This window comes from Carcharodon carcharias, chromosome 16 (assembly GCF_017639515.1).
Source record: "Carcharodon carcharias isolate sCarCar2 chromosome 16, sCarCar2.pri, whole genome shotgun sequence".
Lineage (NCBI taxonomy): Eukaryota > Metazoa > Chordata > Chondrichthyes > Lamniformes > Lamnidae > Carcharodon > Carcharodon carcharias.
Genome location: NC_054482.1, coordinates 79,400,415 through 79,420,429, shown reverse-complemented (window position 1 = coordinate 79,420,429; position 20,015 = coordinate 79,400,415).

Genomic DNA, 20,015 nt, shown 5'->3' with positions numbered 1-20,015 from the left:
AAAATTGCAAGCTATTTGCAAAGAAATAGATTTAATTGGATAGCTCTTTCACTGAACTGGCACAGGCACAATAAGCCAAGTTTCCTTCTTCTGTAATGTGTAATTCTACAATTCCACTGTTCGACCTACAGTGAAGCTGCAGAGCATCAATTTTGTGTCCCCCAATTTCCCAGCCTGTAGTGCAGAGAAAGTCTGATACTTCAATCAACTCTCATTCTCAAACTGCTATTTAATATCAACAAATAATAATAATTGATTCCCTATGGTATTGCACATGGAGAGTTGAGCCAAGTGTTGTCTTGCTGCCAAGTGGAGTGAGAAGGCCTGGGATAACTGGACGAGGGCAGACAGATGTAATTGAGACACTATTTTAAAATCAAGTATTCTGTCCATATTTTTATTTAACACTTCATGTACTAGACAGTCTTGGGTTCAGTTTCTTTGGACTGTTGCATAAACAAACCCAGTATCCCCTATGATCAGGAGTTTATCTTAATTGCCCAATATCTAGTCATACAACAACAGGCCAAAGAGATGAGAGTAATCCTTTAATGTCACTAAAGGACATTAGTGAACCAAATGGGTTTTTAACAACAATTGACAATGGTTTCATGGTCATTAGAATTTTAATTCCAGATTTTTATTGCATTCAAATTTCACCATCTGCCGTGGCGGGATTCAAACCCTGGGTCTCTGAATTACTAGTCCAGCAACGATACCACTATGCCTTCACCTCCCCATATAGGTCTCCCTGAACTCTGAAACTCTAGAATTATCTACTGTGCCACATGCTGGTGCTTGGTGCCAATCAAGTCTTCTGCCTGAAATCATTTTGGGCCACAGAGTCTCTTCACACCTGGGGAGTCCTAGATCTTAAATTTGGTCAGCAACTTCTACAGTTGCCAGAACTAGACTGTTCGTATCAGCTTTATGCTGTTTCATCCTGATCCTGTTTTCCCTGAGTATCTTGTCAATAGCCCTCTTGGCATCAGTTATTCTCTATTAACATGTCTAAGGACATGGAGTGAAAATGGGGATGGTTTTCTGGACTAATAAATTGAGGAACCCGCTAGAGAGAATCCTGGACTGGGCATTGTGTAATGTGAAAGGAATAATTGGCAATCTAGTTGTACGAGGCCCTTGGGGATGTGTGACCATAATATGATAGAATTCTTCATCAAGTTGGAGAGTGACGTAGTTGATTCTCAGACTACGGTCCTGAATCTTAATAAAGAAAACTACGATGGTATGAAGCGCAAGTTGGCTATGATGGATTGGGAAATGTTTCTTAAAGGGATGACGGTGGATAGGCAATGGCAAACATTCAAAGAGCGCATGGGTGAACTGCAATAATTGTTTAATCCTGTCTGACGAAATGTAAAACAGGAAAGGTGGCCAAACCATGGTTTACAAGGGAAATTAGAGGTAGTATTAGATCCAAGGAAGAAGCATACAAATTGGCCAGAAAAAACAACAGACCTGAGGATTGGGAGTAGTTTAGAATTCAGCAAAGGAGGACCAAGGGATTGATCAAGAAGGGGAAAATAGAGTACGAGAATAAGCTTGCGGGGAACATAAAAACAGACTATAAAAGTTTCTATAGGTATATGAAGAGAAAAAGATTGGTGAAGACAAATGTAGGTCCCTTACAGTCAGAAACAGGGGAATTTATAATGGGGAACAAAGAAATGGCTGACCAACTAAATAACATACTTTGGTAAAAACAAAATACTGCAGATGCTAGAAATCTAGAACAAAAACAAAAATACCTGGAAAAACTCAGCAGGTCTGACAGCGTCTGCGGAGAGAAACACAATTAACGTTTCGAGTCCAAATGACTCTTCATCAGAACTAAGGAAAAATAGAAAAGAGGTGAAATATCAGCTGGTTTGTGGGGCGGGTGGGGGGGGGGGTGGGGTGCTGTATGGGACAGGTAGACCTGGATAGAGGGCCAGTGATAGGTGGAGATTGCCAAAAAGATGTCATGGACAAAAGAACAAAGAGGTGTTGACGGTGGTGATATTATCTAAGGAATGTGCTAAAGGGGACATTAAGGGTAGAAAGCAGGATGAGCAAGGTACAGATAGCCCAGTGGTGGTGGTGGTGGTGGGTGGCGGAATCGAAATAGGCTGAAAGGTAGAGATAAAACAATGGATGGAAATAAATTTACTTTGGTTCTGTCTTCACAAAGCAGGACACAAATAACATGTCAGAAATGTTGGGGAACACAGGGTTTAGTGAGAGGGAGGAACTGAAAGAAATCAGTATTAGTAGGGAAATGGTGTTGGGGAAATTGATGGCATTGAAGCCGATAAATCCCCAGGGCCTGATAATCTACATCCAAGAGTACTTAAGGAAGTGGCCCTAGAAATAGTGGATGCATTAGTGGTCATCTTCCAAGAATCTATAGACTCTGGAACAGTTCCTACAGATTGGAGAGTAGCTAATGTAACCCCACTATGTAAAAAAGGGAGGTAGAGAGAAAACAGGGAATTATAGACCAGTCAGCCTGATGTCAGTAGTGGGGAAAATTCTAGAATCCATTATAAAAGATTTAATAGCTGAGCACGTGGAAAACAGTGGCAGAATCAGACAGAGTCAGCTTGGATTTACGAAAGGGAAATCATGCTTGACAAATCTACTGGAATTTTTCGAGGATGTAACTAGTAGAGTTGATGAGGGGGAGCCAGTGGATGTGGCTTATTTGGACTTTCAGAAGGCTTTCGACAAAGTCCCACATAAGAGATTGGCGTGTAAAATTAAAGCGCATGGGATTGGCGATAGTGTATTGAGATGGATAGAAAACTGGGTGGCAGTCAGGGAACAAAGAGTAGGAATAAATGGGTCTTTTTCCGAATGGCAGCCAGTGACTAGTGGTGTACCGCAGGGATTGGTGCTGGGACCCCGGCTATTCACAATATATATTAATGATTTAGCTGAGGGAACTAAATGTAATATCTCCAAATTTGCAGATGACACAAAGCTGGGTGGGAGGGTGAGCTGTGAGGAGGATGCAGAGATGCTTTAGTGTGATTTGGACAAGTTGAATGAGTGGGCAAATGCATGGCAAATGCAGTACAATGTGGATAAATGTGAGGTTATCCACTTTGGTAGCAAAAACAGGAAGGCAGATTATTAACTGAATGGCTATAAATTGAGAGAGGGGAATGTGCAACGAGACCTGGGTGACCTCGTACACCAGTCACTAAAGGTAAGCATGCAGGTGCTGCAGGCGGTAAAGAAGGCAAATGGTATGTTGGCCTTCATAGCCAGAGGATTCAGTTACAGGAACAGGGATGTCTTGCTCCAATTGTACAGGGCCTTGGTGAGACCACACCTGGTGCAGTTTTGGTCTTCTTATCTGAGGAAGGATGTTCTTGCTATAGAGAGAATGCAGTGAAGGTTTACCAGACTGATTCCTGGGATGGCGGGATTGACCTATGAGGAGAGATTGAGTCGGTTAGGATTATATTCGCTGGAGTTCAGAAGAATGAGGGGGGATCTCATTGAACCTATAAAATTATAACAGGACTAGACAGGGCAGATGCAGGAAGGATGTTACTGATGGTGGGGGAGTCCAGAACCAGGGGTCACAGTCTGAGGATACGGGGTAGACCATTTAGGACTGAGATGAGGAGAAATTTCTTCACCCAGAGAGTGGTGAACCTATAGAATTCGCTACCACAGAAAGTAGCTAACGCCAAGACATTGTATGTTTTCAAGAAGTAGTTGGATTTAGCTCTTGGGTTGAAAAGGATCAAAGGATAAGGGGAGAAATTGGGAGCAGGCTATTCCAGCATGATGCCACCACCAAACACATGTTCCCTTCACCCCCTCTGTCGGCATTCCGTAGGGACTGTTCCCTCGTGGGCACCCTGGTCCACTCCTCCATCACCCTCTACACCTTATCCCCCTCCCATGATACCTTCCCATGCAACCGCAGAAGGTGCAACATCTGCCCCTTTACTTCCCCCCTCCTCATCATCCAAGGGCCCAAACACTCCTTTCAAGTGAAGCAGTGCTTCACTTGCACTTCCCTCAATTTAGCCCATTGCATTCACTGCTCCCAATGTGGTCTCCTCTACATTGGAAAGACCAAACGTAGAACTGGGTGTCCGCTTTGCGGAAAACCTTCCGTCTGTCAGCAAGCTCCTGTTGCTTGCCATTACAACACACCACCCTGCTCTCATGCCCACATGTCTGTCCTTGGCCTGCTGCAATGTTCCAGTGAAGCTCAACGTAAACTGGAGGAACTGCACCTCATCTTCCGATTAGACACTTTGCAGACTTCTGGACTTAACATTGAGTTCAACAACTTCAGATCATGAACTCTCTCCTCCATTCCCACCCCCTTTTTGGAACCATTTTTTTCTAATAATTATTATATTTTTTAATATATATTTTTTTCTTTTCCCACTTATTTCTATTATTATTTATTTCTATCCATTGTTTTATCTCCACCTTTTAGCTGATTTCGATCCCCTCCTGCCACCCCATCCCCACTGGAGCTATCTGTCACTTGCTCGTCCTGCTTTCTACCCTTAATGTCACCATTAGCACATCCTTTAGTTAATATCACCACCGTCAACACCCCTTTGACCTTTTGTTTATGACATCTTTGGCAATCTCTCCTTAGCCTCTACCTATCACTGCCCTCTATCCAGCCTCATCCAGTTCAACCCTCATTAAACAACTTATATTTCACCACATTTCTATTTCTCTTTAGTTCTGATGAAGAGTCATATGGATTTGAGATGTTAACTCTGTCTTCCTCCACAGATGCTGTCAGACCTGCTGAATTTTTCCAGCAATTTTTGTTTTTGTTTCAGATTTCCAGCATCCGCAGTATTTTGCTTTTATTTTATTGAGATGGATGATCAGCCATGATCATAATGAATGGCGGAGCAGGCTCGAAGGGCCAAATAGCCTACTCCTGCTCCTATTTTCTATGTATGTTTCTACGACCTGCATGAATAAATTACCAATTATCTACATAACCAAATATTCCACCCAAACTCTGGAAATAGATACTTCTGCAGTCATTCATAATTTCCAAATGTGGGATACTTGGTCCTTTACTCAAGCTTGATCCTTTACTGGACTGTTGTGCACTCTTGTGAATGAATAGCAAGGGTCTTGCAACCTCCTTATGTGTATTCCATTCATTTGGGGTATATCCCATTCACCATGGCCAGGTGATGATATGGAGTTAACCTTTGATATCTTCATAACTGGTGACCTCGTATCTTGGATGGCTACATTCTGGAGAGTATGATCCAGAAATGCCTCACTTCTCTGATACAGAGACTTGTGGGCAATTGGCTGCTTAAACACAGGGGCCCTTTGCCTCAGAGAGTCAATTTTCCAACAATTAATGCAAATGTGCACCTTGAATAGATTGAGGTTCCATGATTGGTCCACATTTCACACACCACGCACATTGAAAGTCTCCTGCACTGCCATTCCTCTGTGTCTAACTTAAACATGTAGATAGCGTTAGCTTTAAATTTCATTAATGCCAAATTCTCTCAAACTACTCTTACTCACATCACACATGTATTAATTTTAGACAAGAAACTAATGGCAACTGCACCTTGAAGCAAACTCTCCTTGAGACTAAACTCCACATTTTCTGACCCCTTCACATTTCATTCACTGCTAAACGTTGAAACAGGAATTGCTGCATGAATTACATTGCTTAAAAGATGTGCCTCTGAGGTATTCTTTTGTCCAATACAAGCTTCATTCTTCATAGTCTATTTTAAGTGAAATATAATTAAGGTTAATGTAAGTACCACTGTGATCTCTTTAAGCAATAATGTTTATTATGTGAATTCCAGACACCAGCGTTTTGTTTTCTGGAATCCTCTTCCTCTAAACAAATTTCAAGGCCAGATGACCTGCATAGCAGTATGGCAGGTGGTAACTGGTTGAGTCATGAATATCGGCAAGACTGTGCATTAGATTAGTCGATCTGACCCCTTGGTACTTTTATTTTTGTATTCTGAAGCCCATTTAAAATAACATCCATTGTACAAACTTCTGTTTCCAAATGTATTGATTTCTTATTTTTGTCCCCCCCACCCCACTATTAACTTGTAACAAAAGCAAGGTTCTGATACCATCCCTGTACCAGTAACATTTTTACCAGAACAATCAGTGTAGAGTTCCGTGAACCCCTTGGGTTTTATCAAGCAACAATATTTTTATATAGTACCTTCAGTGTAGAAAAATATCTCGAGGTGAATCTTGGAGGCATAAAAAAAAGATTGAAAGTACCAAAGTAGGAGACATTAAATCAGTTGACTAAAACCTTGGTCAAAGAACTGGTTTTAAGGAGGGTCTGGAAGAAGGAAGAAGATGGAGTTTAGGGAGAGAATCCTAGAGCATGGAGTATAATAGGCCGTAAATGAAGGGGAGTGGGGGGAGTTGTACAAGAGGCTAGAATCAGAGGAATGGAGAGTGTAACGAAGGCTGAGCACAGTAAGAGGTTACTGAGATAAGCTGTGAAAATGCTCCGCTTGGTAAAACCTGGAAGACACTCAGCAGAGGTAAGTATAAAATTATGTTTGTGAGGCTCAATGGAGCAGGAGTGCTCCTTTTGAAAGTTCGGACTGTTGCAACTCTAGAAACTGGCAGGAGAGGCACATAGGGTTTATTCAAATGCATTCATGTATGGGACCATGACAAGAGTAGGAAGCAGAGGAGCACTAATAAACTGGGGTAAGGATCAAGATGGCAAGTACCTGAGGAGAAAAGAAATATGCCATGGCTGGGTGACAAGGGGAGGGGAGGAGACAGAAGGACAAAAAAAATGCCAAAAGAAAAAGGGAGATTGTTTGCATGTAAAACAAATCTCGTTTATGATTGGCTTCATCCCAGTAGTAGGCTAATCAGTTTGTCATCCGGAAGACAGGGAAAATAGACATGAATGTGAGAAATCACGGAATGCGGTAGGTAGAATGAGGGGTCTTATTGCTAATAACATAGAATGCAATTTACCTTAAAGGAAGGGACAGGGAAACACTTTGCAGAGTTTCTCCTTATGCGATTAAATGGATACAGAGGGTTATACATGGCCTGCAGAAAGACCTGTGTTCATGGATTGAATGGTCTTCTCGCAATCCATGCTTACTTAAGTAATTAATATTTTTCTTTATATTGAATGAAATATTATCTTATTAACAACAGACAACTTTTCCTATTCAAATTATATTTTTATTAAATGTTTCTAAAATTACAATCATTAGTAACATATAGGATTTGGTTTTTCCATTCTTTATTTCAGATTTACCAACAAGATTTAAGGAATGAAAATGACAGTAAATGAAATTGCAACATTTTAAATGGACACAACTCAAAGTACAGCACATACACAATTAACAAGTGGGAGCTCCAAGGTTAAGACCAGTGCATTGAAACTCAGTAACTGCACATCTTTCAATTCAGTATCACTGTTCAATAATAGGTTTTGTTTTCTTGCACAGCATTTGACTGGAAAGATTCCTTTAAAAAAGTACACAGGTGCAACTATACTTTAGCAATGTCAAAGTTTAGCGATTACTTAATCAGGTCTGCAATTATCTAAACAGTATACTGTTCATCTATACGTACTCATTAACATTATGTTAAATTACTTTTGTAGTGGATAACCATGTGCATGAGGCTCATTTCTGAAAGTCCAAGACCTACCATCATCAGGGTTCCTCCTTTCTCGCTGAAGCTTTAGTTTCAAAATTTCATCTTCCAGGCGCCGGTTCTCGAGTTCCACAGCTAGGAATTCAGCATCCAGTGATTTGTGTGGTGATTCATGCTCTGTAATGTGCAAGGAATATAACAGATCTCAGTTAGAACATTTGTATTTTATCTCTTTGGCAACAAGTATTTCTTCTTCAAGAACAGTCATTTTCTCTAAAATAAAACAAACAAAACAAATTTGACACCGATTTCTACGCACTTTTCTTTTTCTCCTTTGGTGGTCGTGTAGACTTTTCCAGACGTTGAGCCTCTGCCTGAAGGCCATTTATCTGTGCCAGAATAGCAGGATCATTGCCACCACTCTGAAGGTAGACTAGTTTCAGTGCACTGGGAAGAAATCATGATGTGGAAATATAGATTTTACTAAAGCCTCCAGCTTTAATATTCCTTAAATGCCTCTACTGCATTTGCACCAAGAAAACAATCCTCTGAAAAGTCAGGCCCTGTATATTTTGCCACCAGTAAGCCCAATAAAAGGTATTCACCCAGAACAACATCACTTGCCTTTTCTCATTAGAGCAGCTGACTGAGCTGCTATATATTTCCAGCATTTTCTGTTTTTCTTAAAAGATAATATTAGTAGAATTCTGAAACTTTACAGAGCTAGACACAGCAATTGAGCCCAGTGCCAGCTCTTTCAAAGCTCATTGATTTAGTTCCATTCCCCGCTCTTCTTCCAACCCTTTTACATTTTTCGTCTTCATCTACTATGTATGGTAGGGAATTTCATGTTCAAATAAATCACTGTCAAAAAATATTCCTCTAATTTTTCTGTCCTTTGACCTTCCACTAGTAGTTAGTAAGCAATGAAATGTTATTCAGTTGGTGCTTTGGGTGCTAAGTTCATTAACTAACTGTCCTTTCATCTCCTTCGTCCTTTTCTGCCGGCAATGTGAAAGTACTTAGCTCCAAGTAAATAGTAATCTACATTCACTACGTCATCAATTAGGGCTAAATTTTAAGCCAATGCTTCAGCAACATGGTGAAACATCAAACTACCTGGTCCAAAGAGTTTCATTACTCACTTAGAAGTTTTAAATTTGCTATTAGTGTTTTGTTGCAAAGCAAAACAGGAAAATGAACTGGACAGGATAAGTGAAAACAAAAACAGAATTACCTGGAAAAACTCAGCAGGTCTGGCAGCATCGGCGGAGAAGAAAAGAGTTGACGTTTCGAGTCCTCATGACCCTTCAATAGAACTGAGTGAATATTAGGGGAGGGGTGAAATATAAACTGGTTTAAGGTTGGGGGGGGAGGTGAGGGGAGTGAAGTTGGGGGGTGGTGTGGTTGTAGGGACAAGCAAGCAGTGATAGGAGCAGATAATCAAAAGATGTCACAGACAAAAGAACAAAGAGGTGTTGAAAGTGGTGATATTATCTAAACGAATGTGCTAATTAAGAATGGATGACAGGGCACTCAAGGTACAGGTCTAGTGGGGGTGGGGTGGAAAGACTAGCAGGGCTTACAAGATTTAAAAATAATGGAAATAGGTGGGAAAAGAACAATCTATATAAATTATTGGAAAAAACAAAAGGAAGGGGGAAGAAATGGAAAGGGGGTGGGGATGGAGGAGGGAGTTCAAGATCTAAAGTTGTTGAATTCAATATTCAGTCCAGAAGGCTGTAAAGTGCCTAGTTGGAAGATGAGGTGCTGTTCCTCCAGTTTGTGTTGGGCTTCACTGGAACAATGCAGCAAGCCAAGGACAGATATGTGGGCAAGAAAGCAGGGTGGAGTGTTAAAATGGCAAGCAACAGGGAGGTTTGGGTCTTTCTTGCAGACAGACCACAGGTGTTCTGCAAAGCGGTCACCCAGTTTACATTTGGTCTCTCCAATGTAGAGGAGACCGCATTGGAAGCAACAAATGCAGCAGACTAAGTTGGGGGAAATTCAAGTGAAATGCTGCTTCACTTGAAAGGAGTGTTTGGGCCCTTGGACAGTGAGGGGAGTTGAAGGGGCAGGTGTTGCATTTTTTGCATGGGCATGGGGAGGTGCCATAGGTGGGGGTTGAGGAGTAGGGGTGATGGAGGAGTGGACCAGGGTGTCCCGGAGGGAACGATCCCTGCGGAATGCCACCAGGGTGGGTGAAGGGAAGATGTGTTTGGTGGTGGCATCATGCTGGAGTTGGCGGAAATGGCAGAGGATGACCTTTGAATGCGGAGGCTGGTGGGGTGATAAGTGAGGACAAGGAGGACCCTATCATGTTTCTGGGAGGGAAGAGAAGGCGTGAGGGTAGATGCACAACTCTTTTCTTCTCCGCCGATGCTGCCAGACCAGCTGAGTTTTTCCAGGTAATTCTGTTTTTGTTTTGGACAGGATAAGTGGTCATCTGCAATTTAGGTATCTAACAATTTAAGACATTTGTCAACAAAAACACTGAAGCAAAATTTTTCTCTCACTTTCTGCTGGCTCTGAATGGACCTGGGACAGTCAGGAAGCTATTATACTAGCTCCTTACTAATGGACACCCTATCTGGGAATTTGAGCTGGAGATGATGTGACCAATAAATAAATTGGAACATTCCAAGAGTGTGGTGATGGTCGGATGATATCATAAATCATCTTTCTCTATCATTACTACTATAACATCATTGAACGGCAGCATGTTATATCTCTGATGTTTGGCCTTGCTATGGTGAGAGGAAGGGAGTTTAAAAATTACTCCCGCACAGCACAAATCTTCAAATTATTTTAAAAGTTGGCACTTCTTTTCAGTTGCCTGATAGACAGCCAATCCCACTCCACTGCTGGAGCATTAAGGGCTAAAGTTCCCATTTCCTTTCGCTCTCCGCAACACCCCGGAAGTTGGAAATCCTGCTGGGAACCTGCCCATAAAGCATAAATTTGATTGAACCTGAGAAACTTGTCAGAACCCTGGGAAGGAGGTTGAGTAGGTGCAAAGTTCACCAAACTGACTTTCCATCCATCTGACAATCATAGGAATATAGAAACAGAAGTAGACAATTCAGCCCATTCTAATTAAGTTCAGTCATTCATCTGAAGGACCTTTAATTATTGACACAAGTTGCTTAAAATTTATATAGCTCAATATTACTACTATGAATGGAATTTTGGACACTTTTTTCTTAAAGGTGCACAGGTAAGAATGGTAAATCAACTATTTCAAGGATTCAAAATTCTTAAGAATGATAGTTACTTCTAGTTAACTTTAAAAAAAGTTAGAGACTGAGATCTTCAAAATACTGACAGGCACATGTGATAATACAAGTAGATTAAACTAGCCAAAAGGTGAAAGCACAAACTGCTACTTTAAGATTAGAAATTGCAGGATTTATAGCAATTAGAATACTTCTGAACAGATGTGATGTTAAATCATAACTCAAGCTATGACTTAAAAAAAGTCATTCAAAGAATGGCTAGGTGAAACACATGCAAAAGTGTATAATAGAAATCTGAATTAGATTCAGGATGGACACAATTTGGTCCTTTACCAGTGGGTGATGACATTCTATTTATATTTTAAAAACATGTTCTGCTTACCCTATTTCAGTGGATAGGCTATCACCACCAGCAAACGATACAAAAGTAAGTGGCACTTTCTCTTCCCTTTTCTCTGCAGGAGAATTGTCTGTAACTTTGACTGCATCCTGTTTGCCACTGGGATAAGGACACACAAGTCAGTAGAATTATATAGAATCAACAACACAGAATTGTAATGTATTGTGTTCTTGTCAAAATAATGATGGTTCGACTGATCAACTCAGTAATCAAATTATTCAAAAACTCCCTTGCCTGAAATATGAAATTTTACATTTTCAGCTTCCTACTCATCTTTTTCCCAACCAAATATCGAAACAGCTATGGTGCTAGGCCATTCAGAGTTTCAGAGTCTGGATGTAGCCATGACTGGCATTCTAACCTAACTCCTAATGTAGAAAATGAAATCTGGCTATCAAACTAGATTATCAGGAAAAATATCTGAATGCCACAAAATGACCACAAAATTAAATTATAAGCCATTGATCCAAAACACAGGAAATATTTTTGCTGACAGCTGCATTAAAAATACTGAAAGAAATTTTCTCTTTTTGAAAAACAGCTGGGGATTACAATTATCTGAGTCATTAGGCTGCATTATAAAGCAATCACAATACTTCTGTATAGCGATGTGAAGCAAGTTGTCACCTTCTAATGCTGTACACTTATCAATGTAATTGGGTCACAATGAAGTTGCAGCATTCGCATGTGCTGAGGCTGTGCATCGGGTGCGACAGTATTTATTCTGGCACAACACAAAGTGGCATTCCAACACTAATGTGATAAAATCTCTGCTACAAGTATATCTTCCAGCTTCAGCTTGTTGTCATTGGATCAATTTGTAAATGTAATTTGTTGTTGCTTTAATTTTCAGATGTAAAAACTACTAAGCTGTAGTCAAACAGTTGCAGTCAAAGTCACACTAGCACCTAGAATATTTGCAAAGTACTATCCACAAAGGAGACACACAAAATTCTAAGATCAACATTGAGTTACGGGAGCAGGATGTTACAGCGCTGTGACAACTAATCATTGATGTGTACCAGTTATCTTAAAAAAAATCAACCAATTAATCGAAGAGGGAAACAGAATAAAAAGTTCATATTTTAGTTATATATGCTGGCCTTCCTGCTGACAACCAAGGTATGGTTCACATTTTCATGGGTATAGTGGCATAATAGTTAACTTACGAGATTAGTACTAAAGAGGCCTAGACTAATGAATCAGATACATGATTTCAAATCTCACCAGGGCAGCTGGGGAATTTAAATTCAGTTAAATAAATTGGGAATAAAAAGCTAGTATCAGATGGCCTTAAAAATACTGGACTGTTGTAAAAACCCACCTGGTTCATTAATGCCTTTTAGAGGAGGAAATCTGCTGTCCTAACCTGGTCTGATCGGTAATGTGACTCCAGACCCACAACACTGTGGTTTGACTTTTAACTGCCCTGTGAAATGGCCTAACAATCCACTCAAGGGCAACAAATGCTGACATGTCACTCCACATCCTATGAATGAAAATATAAAGCCCTCCAGAGAGCATTCTTTTAAGTTTACATTGTGGTGTCTTCTGGTCGGTTTGTTACAAATGTCCCACTCTTTTATTTGTTTTGTGTATTTGTATACGTACATGGATTCCATCTGCAGCAGTTCGATTTTCTCTTGGAGTGCACCTAATGCACATTGATTCTTCTCCTCCTGAGCCTTAAGTTCCAGCAGCATCTGCTCAATATGGGCTGTGAAATGCTCTTTGGACGAAAGCTCCTCTAGACGCTGACGAATTTCTTATAAAAAATAATGAAGTCCAATGATCCTTAAAATTTTGAATGGCTGTCTAAAAACATGGAACAATCCATCCCAGACATCATCAATAAACTGCATTTTAGCCCCAAAGTTGCAAGACTCTGTTCTTGGTGCAGGGCCTTATATACTAGTTGCAAAAATTGGAGAATCAGGCCAGACATGAACAGGCTTAATTCACTGTACTCCATATTTTTTTAAACTATTAAAATCAGCAGTCCTGTAAATTGGATGTGCTGACCACCAGGCCTTATTCTCCATTCCACGTTTCTGTTGAATAAAACTCTGCACCAGGAGCAGAATCTCTGCTTTGGAAATGATGGCCCTGATATTCATGATGGAGAGGAGGAGAGAGACTGAAAATGGTGGAAGGTGCAGTGGTTAAATCAAACTTAACAGCTGAACTTCCATCAGTTTTTGGATCGGTTGCCCATTTGGGAGCAACCCAGTTGCCTGCCAACTTTGGACATGGTACAGGGGCGGAACATCAGAGCTGGGCGCGGAGCAGTGAGGTAGAGAGAGCACTGAGGCTGGAGATACACTGCAAGGAGGCCAGAGATTAAAGCAGGGGAGGCCAAAGGCCTCTTTGTTCCTCCTGACACACAAAGAGAGGAGGCAAAGTCACTTAAACTTGTGGAGATGGCAGCTTCCATCTCCTTTTCAATGTAGCAGCAGGTAATTGCAAATCAGGTGCCCAACTGCACTTAGTTAATCAAGTGTCCTATCTATAAAACATGATAGGAAAGTCAGATGCCACAAAACTCACTGCTGTAAAAACAACATGAATGAGTGCACAACATTTTAAACCACAGCTGTTCCCCACCCTCAAGGACCTCTCACACCATGGTACTATTGTGGCATGGATGTCTATACATTACTGGCATTACATTGAGTACCTGTGGTGCATGAGAGAAGGGGTTCGCATAAATGAGGAAAAAGGGAATAAAGAGATACTGGGGCAGTGTCAGAAGATATAATTAGAGTGATAGGAGGCTCTTGGAGTCTAAACACCAACATAGATCAGTTGGACTGAATAGTCTGTCTCTGTTAAAATAAAAGCAAAATACTGCGGATGCTGGAAATCTGAAACAAAAACACCTGGAAAAACTCAGCAGGTCTTACAGCATCTGAGGAGAGGAACACAGTTAACGGTTTGAGTCTGGAAGACTCTTCATCAGAACTAAAGAAATATAGAAATGTGGTGAAATATAAGCTGGTAGAGGGGGGTGGGATAGGTAGAGATGGATAGAGGACCAGTAATAGGTGGAGGCAAAGAAGAGATTGCCAAAGATGTCATAGACTAAAGGACAAAGGGGTGTTGATGGTGGTGATATTATCTAAGGAATATGCTAATGGTGACATTAAGGGTAGAAAATAGGACAAACAAGTGGCAGATGGCCCTAGTGGGGGTGGGGTGGGGGGAAGGGATCGAAATGGGCTAAATGGTGGAGATAAATTGATAGATCTAAAAGTAGGTGGGAAAAGAAAAATATATCTTAAAATATAAATTATTGGAAAAAGGGGGATGGAGGAGAGAGTTCATGATCTGAAGTTGTTGAACTCAATGTTAATTCCGGAAGGCTGTAGAATGCCTAGTCAGAAAATGAGGTGCTGTTCCTCCAGTTTCCATTGAGCTTTGCTGGAACATTGCAGCAGGCCAAGGATGGACATGTGGGCTTGAGATCATGGTGGTGTGTTGAAATGGCAAGAGACAGGGAGGTCTGGGTCATGCTTGTGGACAGTTAGAAGGTGTTCCACAAAGCGGTCACCCAGTCTGCATTTGGTCTCTCCAATGTAGAGGAGACCACATGGGGAGCAGCGAATGCAGTAGACTAAATTGAGGGAAATGCAAGTGAAATGCTGCTTCACTTGAAAGGAGTGTTTGGGCCCTTGGATGATGAGGAGGGGGGAAGTAAAGGGGCAGGTGTAACACCTTCTGTGGTTGCATGGGAAGGTGCCGTGGGAGGGGGTTGAGGTGTAGAGGGTGATGGAGGAGTGGACCAGGGTGTCCCGGAGGGAACAATCCCTGCGGAATGCCGCCAGGGGGTTGGGGGGGGGGGGGGGTGAAGGGAAGATGTGTTTGGTTGTGGCATCAGGCTGGAGTTGGTGGAAATGGCAGAGGATGATCCTTTGAATGTGGAGGCTGGTGGGTGGCAAGTGAAGACAAGGGGGATCCTATCATGGTTCTGGGAGGGAGAGGAAGGTGTGAGGGTGGATGCGCGGGAGATGGGCCGGACACGGTTGAACCACCACCGTGGGTGGAAAACCTCGGTTAAGGAAGAAGGAAGACATGTCAGAGGAACTGTTTTGGAAAGTGGCATCATCAGAACAGATGCGACGGAGGCGAAGGAACTGAAAGAATGGGATGGAGTCCTTACAGAAAGCGAGAAATTAGAAGCTGTCGTCGAGGTAGCTGTGGGAGTCAGTAGGCTTGTAATGAATATTGGTAGACAGTCTATCACCAGAAATTGAGACAGAGAGGTCAAGGAAAGGGAGGGAAGTGTCAGTGATGGACCATGTGAAAATGATGGAGGTGTGGAAATTGGAAGCAAAATTAATAAATTTTTCCAGTTCCAGAGGAGAGCATGAAGCGGCACCGAAGCAGTCATCGATGTACTGGAGAAAGAGTTGTGGGAGGGGACCTGAGTAGGACTGGAACAAGGAATGTTCCACATACCCCATAAAGAGGCAGGCATAACTGGGGCCCATACGGGTACCCATAGCCACACCTTTTATTTGGAGGAAATGAGACGAGTTTAAAGAGAAATTGTTCAGGAGAGAACAAGTTCAGCCAGACGGGGGAGAGTAGTGGTGGATGGGGATTTCTATCATTTTATCTCCATCTTTTAGCCCACTTCGATCCCTTCCCCCCACCCCACCCCAACTAGGGCCATCTGCCACTTGTTTGTCCTGCTTTCTACCCTTAATGTCACCATTAGCATATTCCTTAGATAATATCACTGCCGTCAACACCCTTTTATCCTTTTGTCTACAATATCTTTGGCAATCTCTTCTTTGCCTCCACCTATCACTGGCCCTCTATCCATCTCTACCTGTCCCACCCTCCCTCTACCAGCTTGTATTTCACCAATTTTCTATATTTCTTTAGTTCTGAAGAAGAGTCACCTGGACTCGAAACATTAACTTTGTTCCTCTCCGCAGATGCTGTCAGACCTGCTGAGCTTTCCAGCTAATTTCGTTTTTGTTGTAGTCTGTCTCTGTGTTGTAGATCTATGTAATATGTGTATGTCTAATGCATTAATATTTCTTTCAGATTTTAACTTCAACCACAGGCAGTCTTCAACGAATGGCACTTACAATGTTTATAAATTGACACCCTGTTTCGATGTTACAATGTCAGTTTTGACTTTACAATACATGCAAGCCCCAAAAGCAAGTCAGTTTCCGGCAGAGGTCTAAATACACTGGGATGAATGTTTAAAACCTGCAGGAAATGAGGTCGTGATTTGCCAATAAAAATGTGGCCTTGCCCTGCTGACAGCTCGCTCATTGATTGCAATGGGAATCTGGAGCCTGCAGTCTGACGCCAATCATCTCGGAACGCCGCATCCGACTGGTTCCGTGCAACCTATTGGCCCTAGTTGGGCCCAAGCGTGGTCCAATGCTGCCAAAGCTGAGTCGGCCGGATCTTGGGCAGCCGATCATGAAAGGTCTGAATTCACCAGGTCGGAGCAGTAAAATATACAGGTATGGAGGTCGTCCTTTGTGGGAACGATGCTCCCCAGGGTCAGGGACATGGATTCCCGTTCATAAAAACATTGAGACGAAGCCCAGAAAGACCTCATCACCCTATAAAAATCCTGAAAAAAGGGTAAACTGTGTGAAATCATTAACGAAATTATCAAACATAAACTGCTGAGACAAAGTTGGAAAGGTGAAATGGTAACTAGTAAATTGGGTATCGGGCTTTAGTTCACGAACCAATCCCTCATTTATAAAATGTTCCGGTGGGAAAATCGGTTCCAACTTATGACGTTTCGACTTACAACGCGGTTTTCAGGAACCAGTTGTGACATAAGTCCGAGAACAGCCTGTACTTGATTTTCAACATTAGCAGGAGGAACCCTGGAGTCATCCCAGTCCATTTAAATATTGAGGAAGGCGGGCGGACATCGAAATCAGCTGTCTGCACGCGACAGGATAATTATGGTAGTTAAAGGCCCTGCCCATCCAACCTTAAGGTTGCCCAGTGGGCAATAGAAAAAACATAAAACCTCATCCACTGGCAGGGTGAGGTTTCATGTCCGCTTTAAAAAAGTTTAATAAATTTTATGTGATATTTATTAACATGTCGCATCTCGTGTGACATTGTCACATGAGGGGGACATGTTAATAATTTTTTTTTTCTATTTTTCTAAGTTTGTAAAACTTTCACTGATCTCCCTGAGACAGCACTTATCTGCATGAGCGAAGGAGCGCACTTTGACAGATGGGAATCCCTCCCCTCCCGCACAGGAAGCGTATAGCGCTTCCCATCGGGCAGCCTGCCCACTTAAAATGGTGGCAGGGCCCGCTTCGGCGGCGGAGTTCAGCCAACCTAGGGCAAAATTCTGCCCTGAATATGACATTTTAACCAATCAAGTGCTGAAACCTGCATATGTTCACATGCCCAAAGTGTTATAAACTAGAGGTCTTAAATATACTTTATTACAACAACAGGAAGTTATGACTGAATGAGATCTACCTGTACCTTCACCAGCTAACCAAAGATATATTGAACTGTTTAAAGAGGACCTATTTTTCTTAAAATATACAAGAGAAGATGCCAACCAAAAATGCTGCCATGAGTAACCTGATGTCTGGAATTGTAAGTTGACCTTTTCTGGAAAGTTACTATATAGATTGCACTACTGACATGTTGCTCATGGAATTCCACATGTCAAATTTCACTTCAAAAGGGACTCTTGAAAAGGCTTTAAAAATGCTAAGTGCTGGACTTTAATCAGCTGTAATTCTGTCAAGACAATGAACTGCTAACCAGCCCGATACCCAACAGATACTCAAAGCCCCTTTTGGAGGACAAAATAACCTCATCTCCTGTTGGTTTCTACTATCTTGAAATGTGTCAAAAATTTCTGAGATGAAAGATCAAAAATGCAATTACTTGTGCGACAACGACTACAAGACATGTTAGTTGAATTCTTTCTTGGAATATACATACAGGAGATTTATGAACTGTTTTTTCTAAGCCAGAAACGGAGAGAGAAACCAAAGTCATTGGAAACACTGCTGAAGGGAGCAGTAAGGAATCTCTCTCTCTCTGTGAAGCTAAAATTAAATCCATCAAGGTTCAGTTACTTGAACTTCAATGCAACTCCAAGGCTAAAGGAAACCAGCTAAGTCAAACTGCCACAATGTTCAAAAATCCTACGCTTCAGAAACAAGCAAAGGACTTAACCCTATATTCAATTAACTTTTGTTTTTGGATTCTAACTTTTCTTCTGAGGTCTGTTGTATGTGTCGTTGTGGCTTTTATTATTTTTTCCCAGGTTTAGCAACTAATAAACTTACTCTTTCTTTGACTCAAGAAAACCTGGTTTTAGTGGCTCCTCATTGAGAAGTAAATAACATTTGGATTGGAAAAGGCATCTACGAAGAAAAGACATCTTTCAACTTTTGTTGCTACCAACTGAGGGGGCTGAATAAAGGGAAGCCAGTTCACTCCCCCTCATCTGGTCGTAACAACCTTTTAAACGTACCTTGTGGTAGCTCTCCCCACAATCTAACCATTCTTTGAGTAAAGAAGTCTCCCCAGAATTCCCGATTGGATTTATTAATGACGCTCCTTTATTTATGATTTTAATTCACTCTGCACCCCTCCATAATTCTGTCAAACCCCAGCTTTTCCCCTCTGCAGAGCTGCCAAGCCTCAGCAACTCTACAGCAGAACAATCTCTCCGTTGTGTTAAACCCCAAAATTGCTAGAAGTTGCTTCAGCAGGAAAGTGAAAGGAGCAGCAGGAGAAAACAGTGGGGAGAGGAAAGCAACATTGTCCGTTGGGACGATTTTAGGGACTTGGAAATGGAGAGGCAACCAAGCAAATAAACAACACCATCATTTACCTTGGAGGACTCTTAGCAAAGCTTAATCATAGTGGACAGTGTAACAGAGATAACTGCGATAAAAGTGCTACTTCACAAGGGAGTATGCACAGATTAAATAGTTTTTACTTTATACCAGCAGCTTTCATGTGAGATTGTTCATGGGGGTGTTGCAGGCACTCTGTTGAGCCCCTCCCCCTTGACCATATATACCATCCTTTTGGCAAATTTTGTTGTGCCATCCACAGTTAAGTTTAAGAAGTTATAATCTTGTCTCATTTTATTGATCTGAGAATGCAAGTTTTAGCTTGCTATAGATATTAATAAATTAATATATACTTGTCTAATATAAATCATTAAGGTTATGCCATTGTTCGTCACCCTGTTAGATGGAACAAACCTGAAATCTCAATCAAGTAGCCTCAAATGATTGCACTGATCTGAGTGCTAGGGCTTTCAGACCTTTATTACCAATAAATTGGGTAATCGAGAAGTGAGTAAACTGCAGAAAAGGGCTGGCTGGAGAACCATGTTAAACCTGAAAAGATAAAATAAATTCTCTTCCAAAAAAAAAGAAAATGGCGTGTCGACCTGTGAAATGCAACTGAGAAACGTAACAGTGGCACCTACAGTCGAAGCCTAAAATGCTTGACATTAAAAATTGTAACAGCTAAACAATGCTATATATTTTAATATTTGTGTCACATTGTCAGTGTTAATAGATATCAAACGTGATTGGAAAAAATTACATACAGAAAGTGCACAACATATGCAAGGTTTAACATATCATAGTTAAAATTTATCTTTCTCTGTTTTATAGCTATCATCTTTCTTCCATACTGCTCTACTTCAGTTGCCCTACACTACTAAGGCAATTCTCCCCCCAACTTCATTAAAG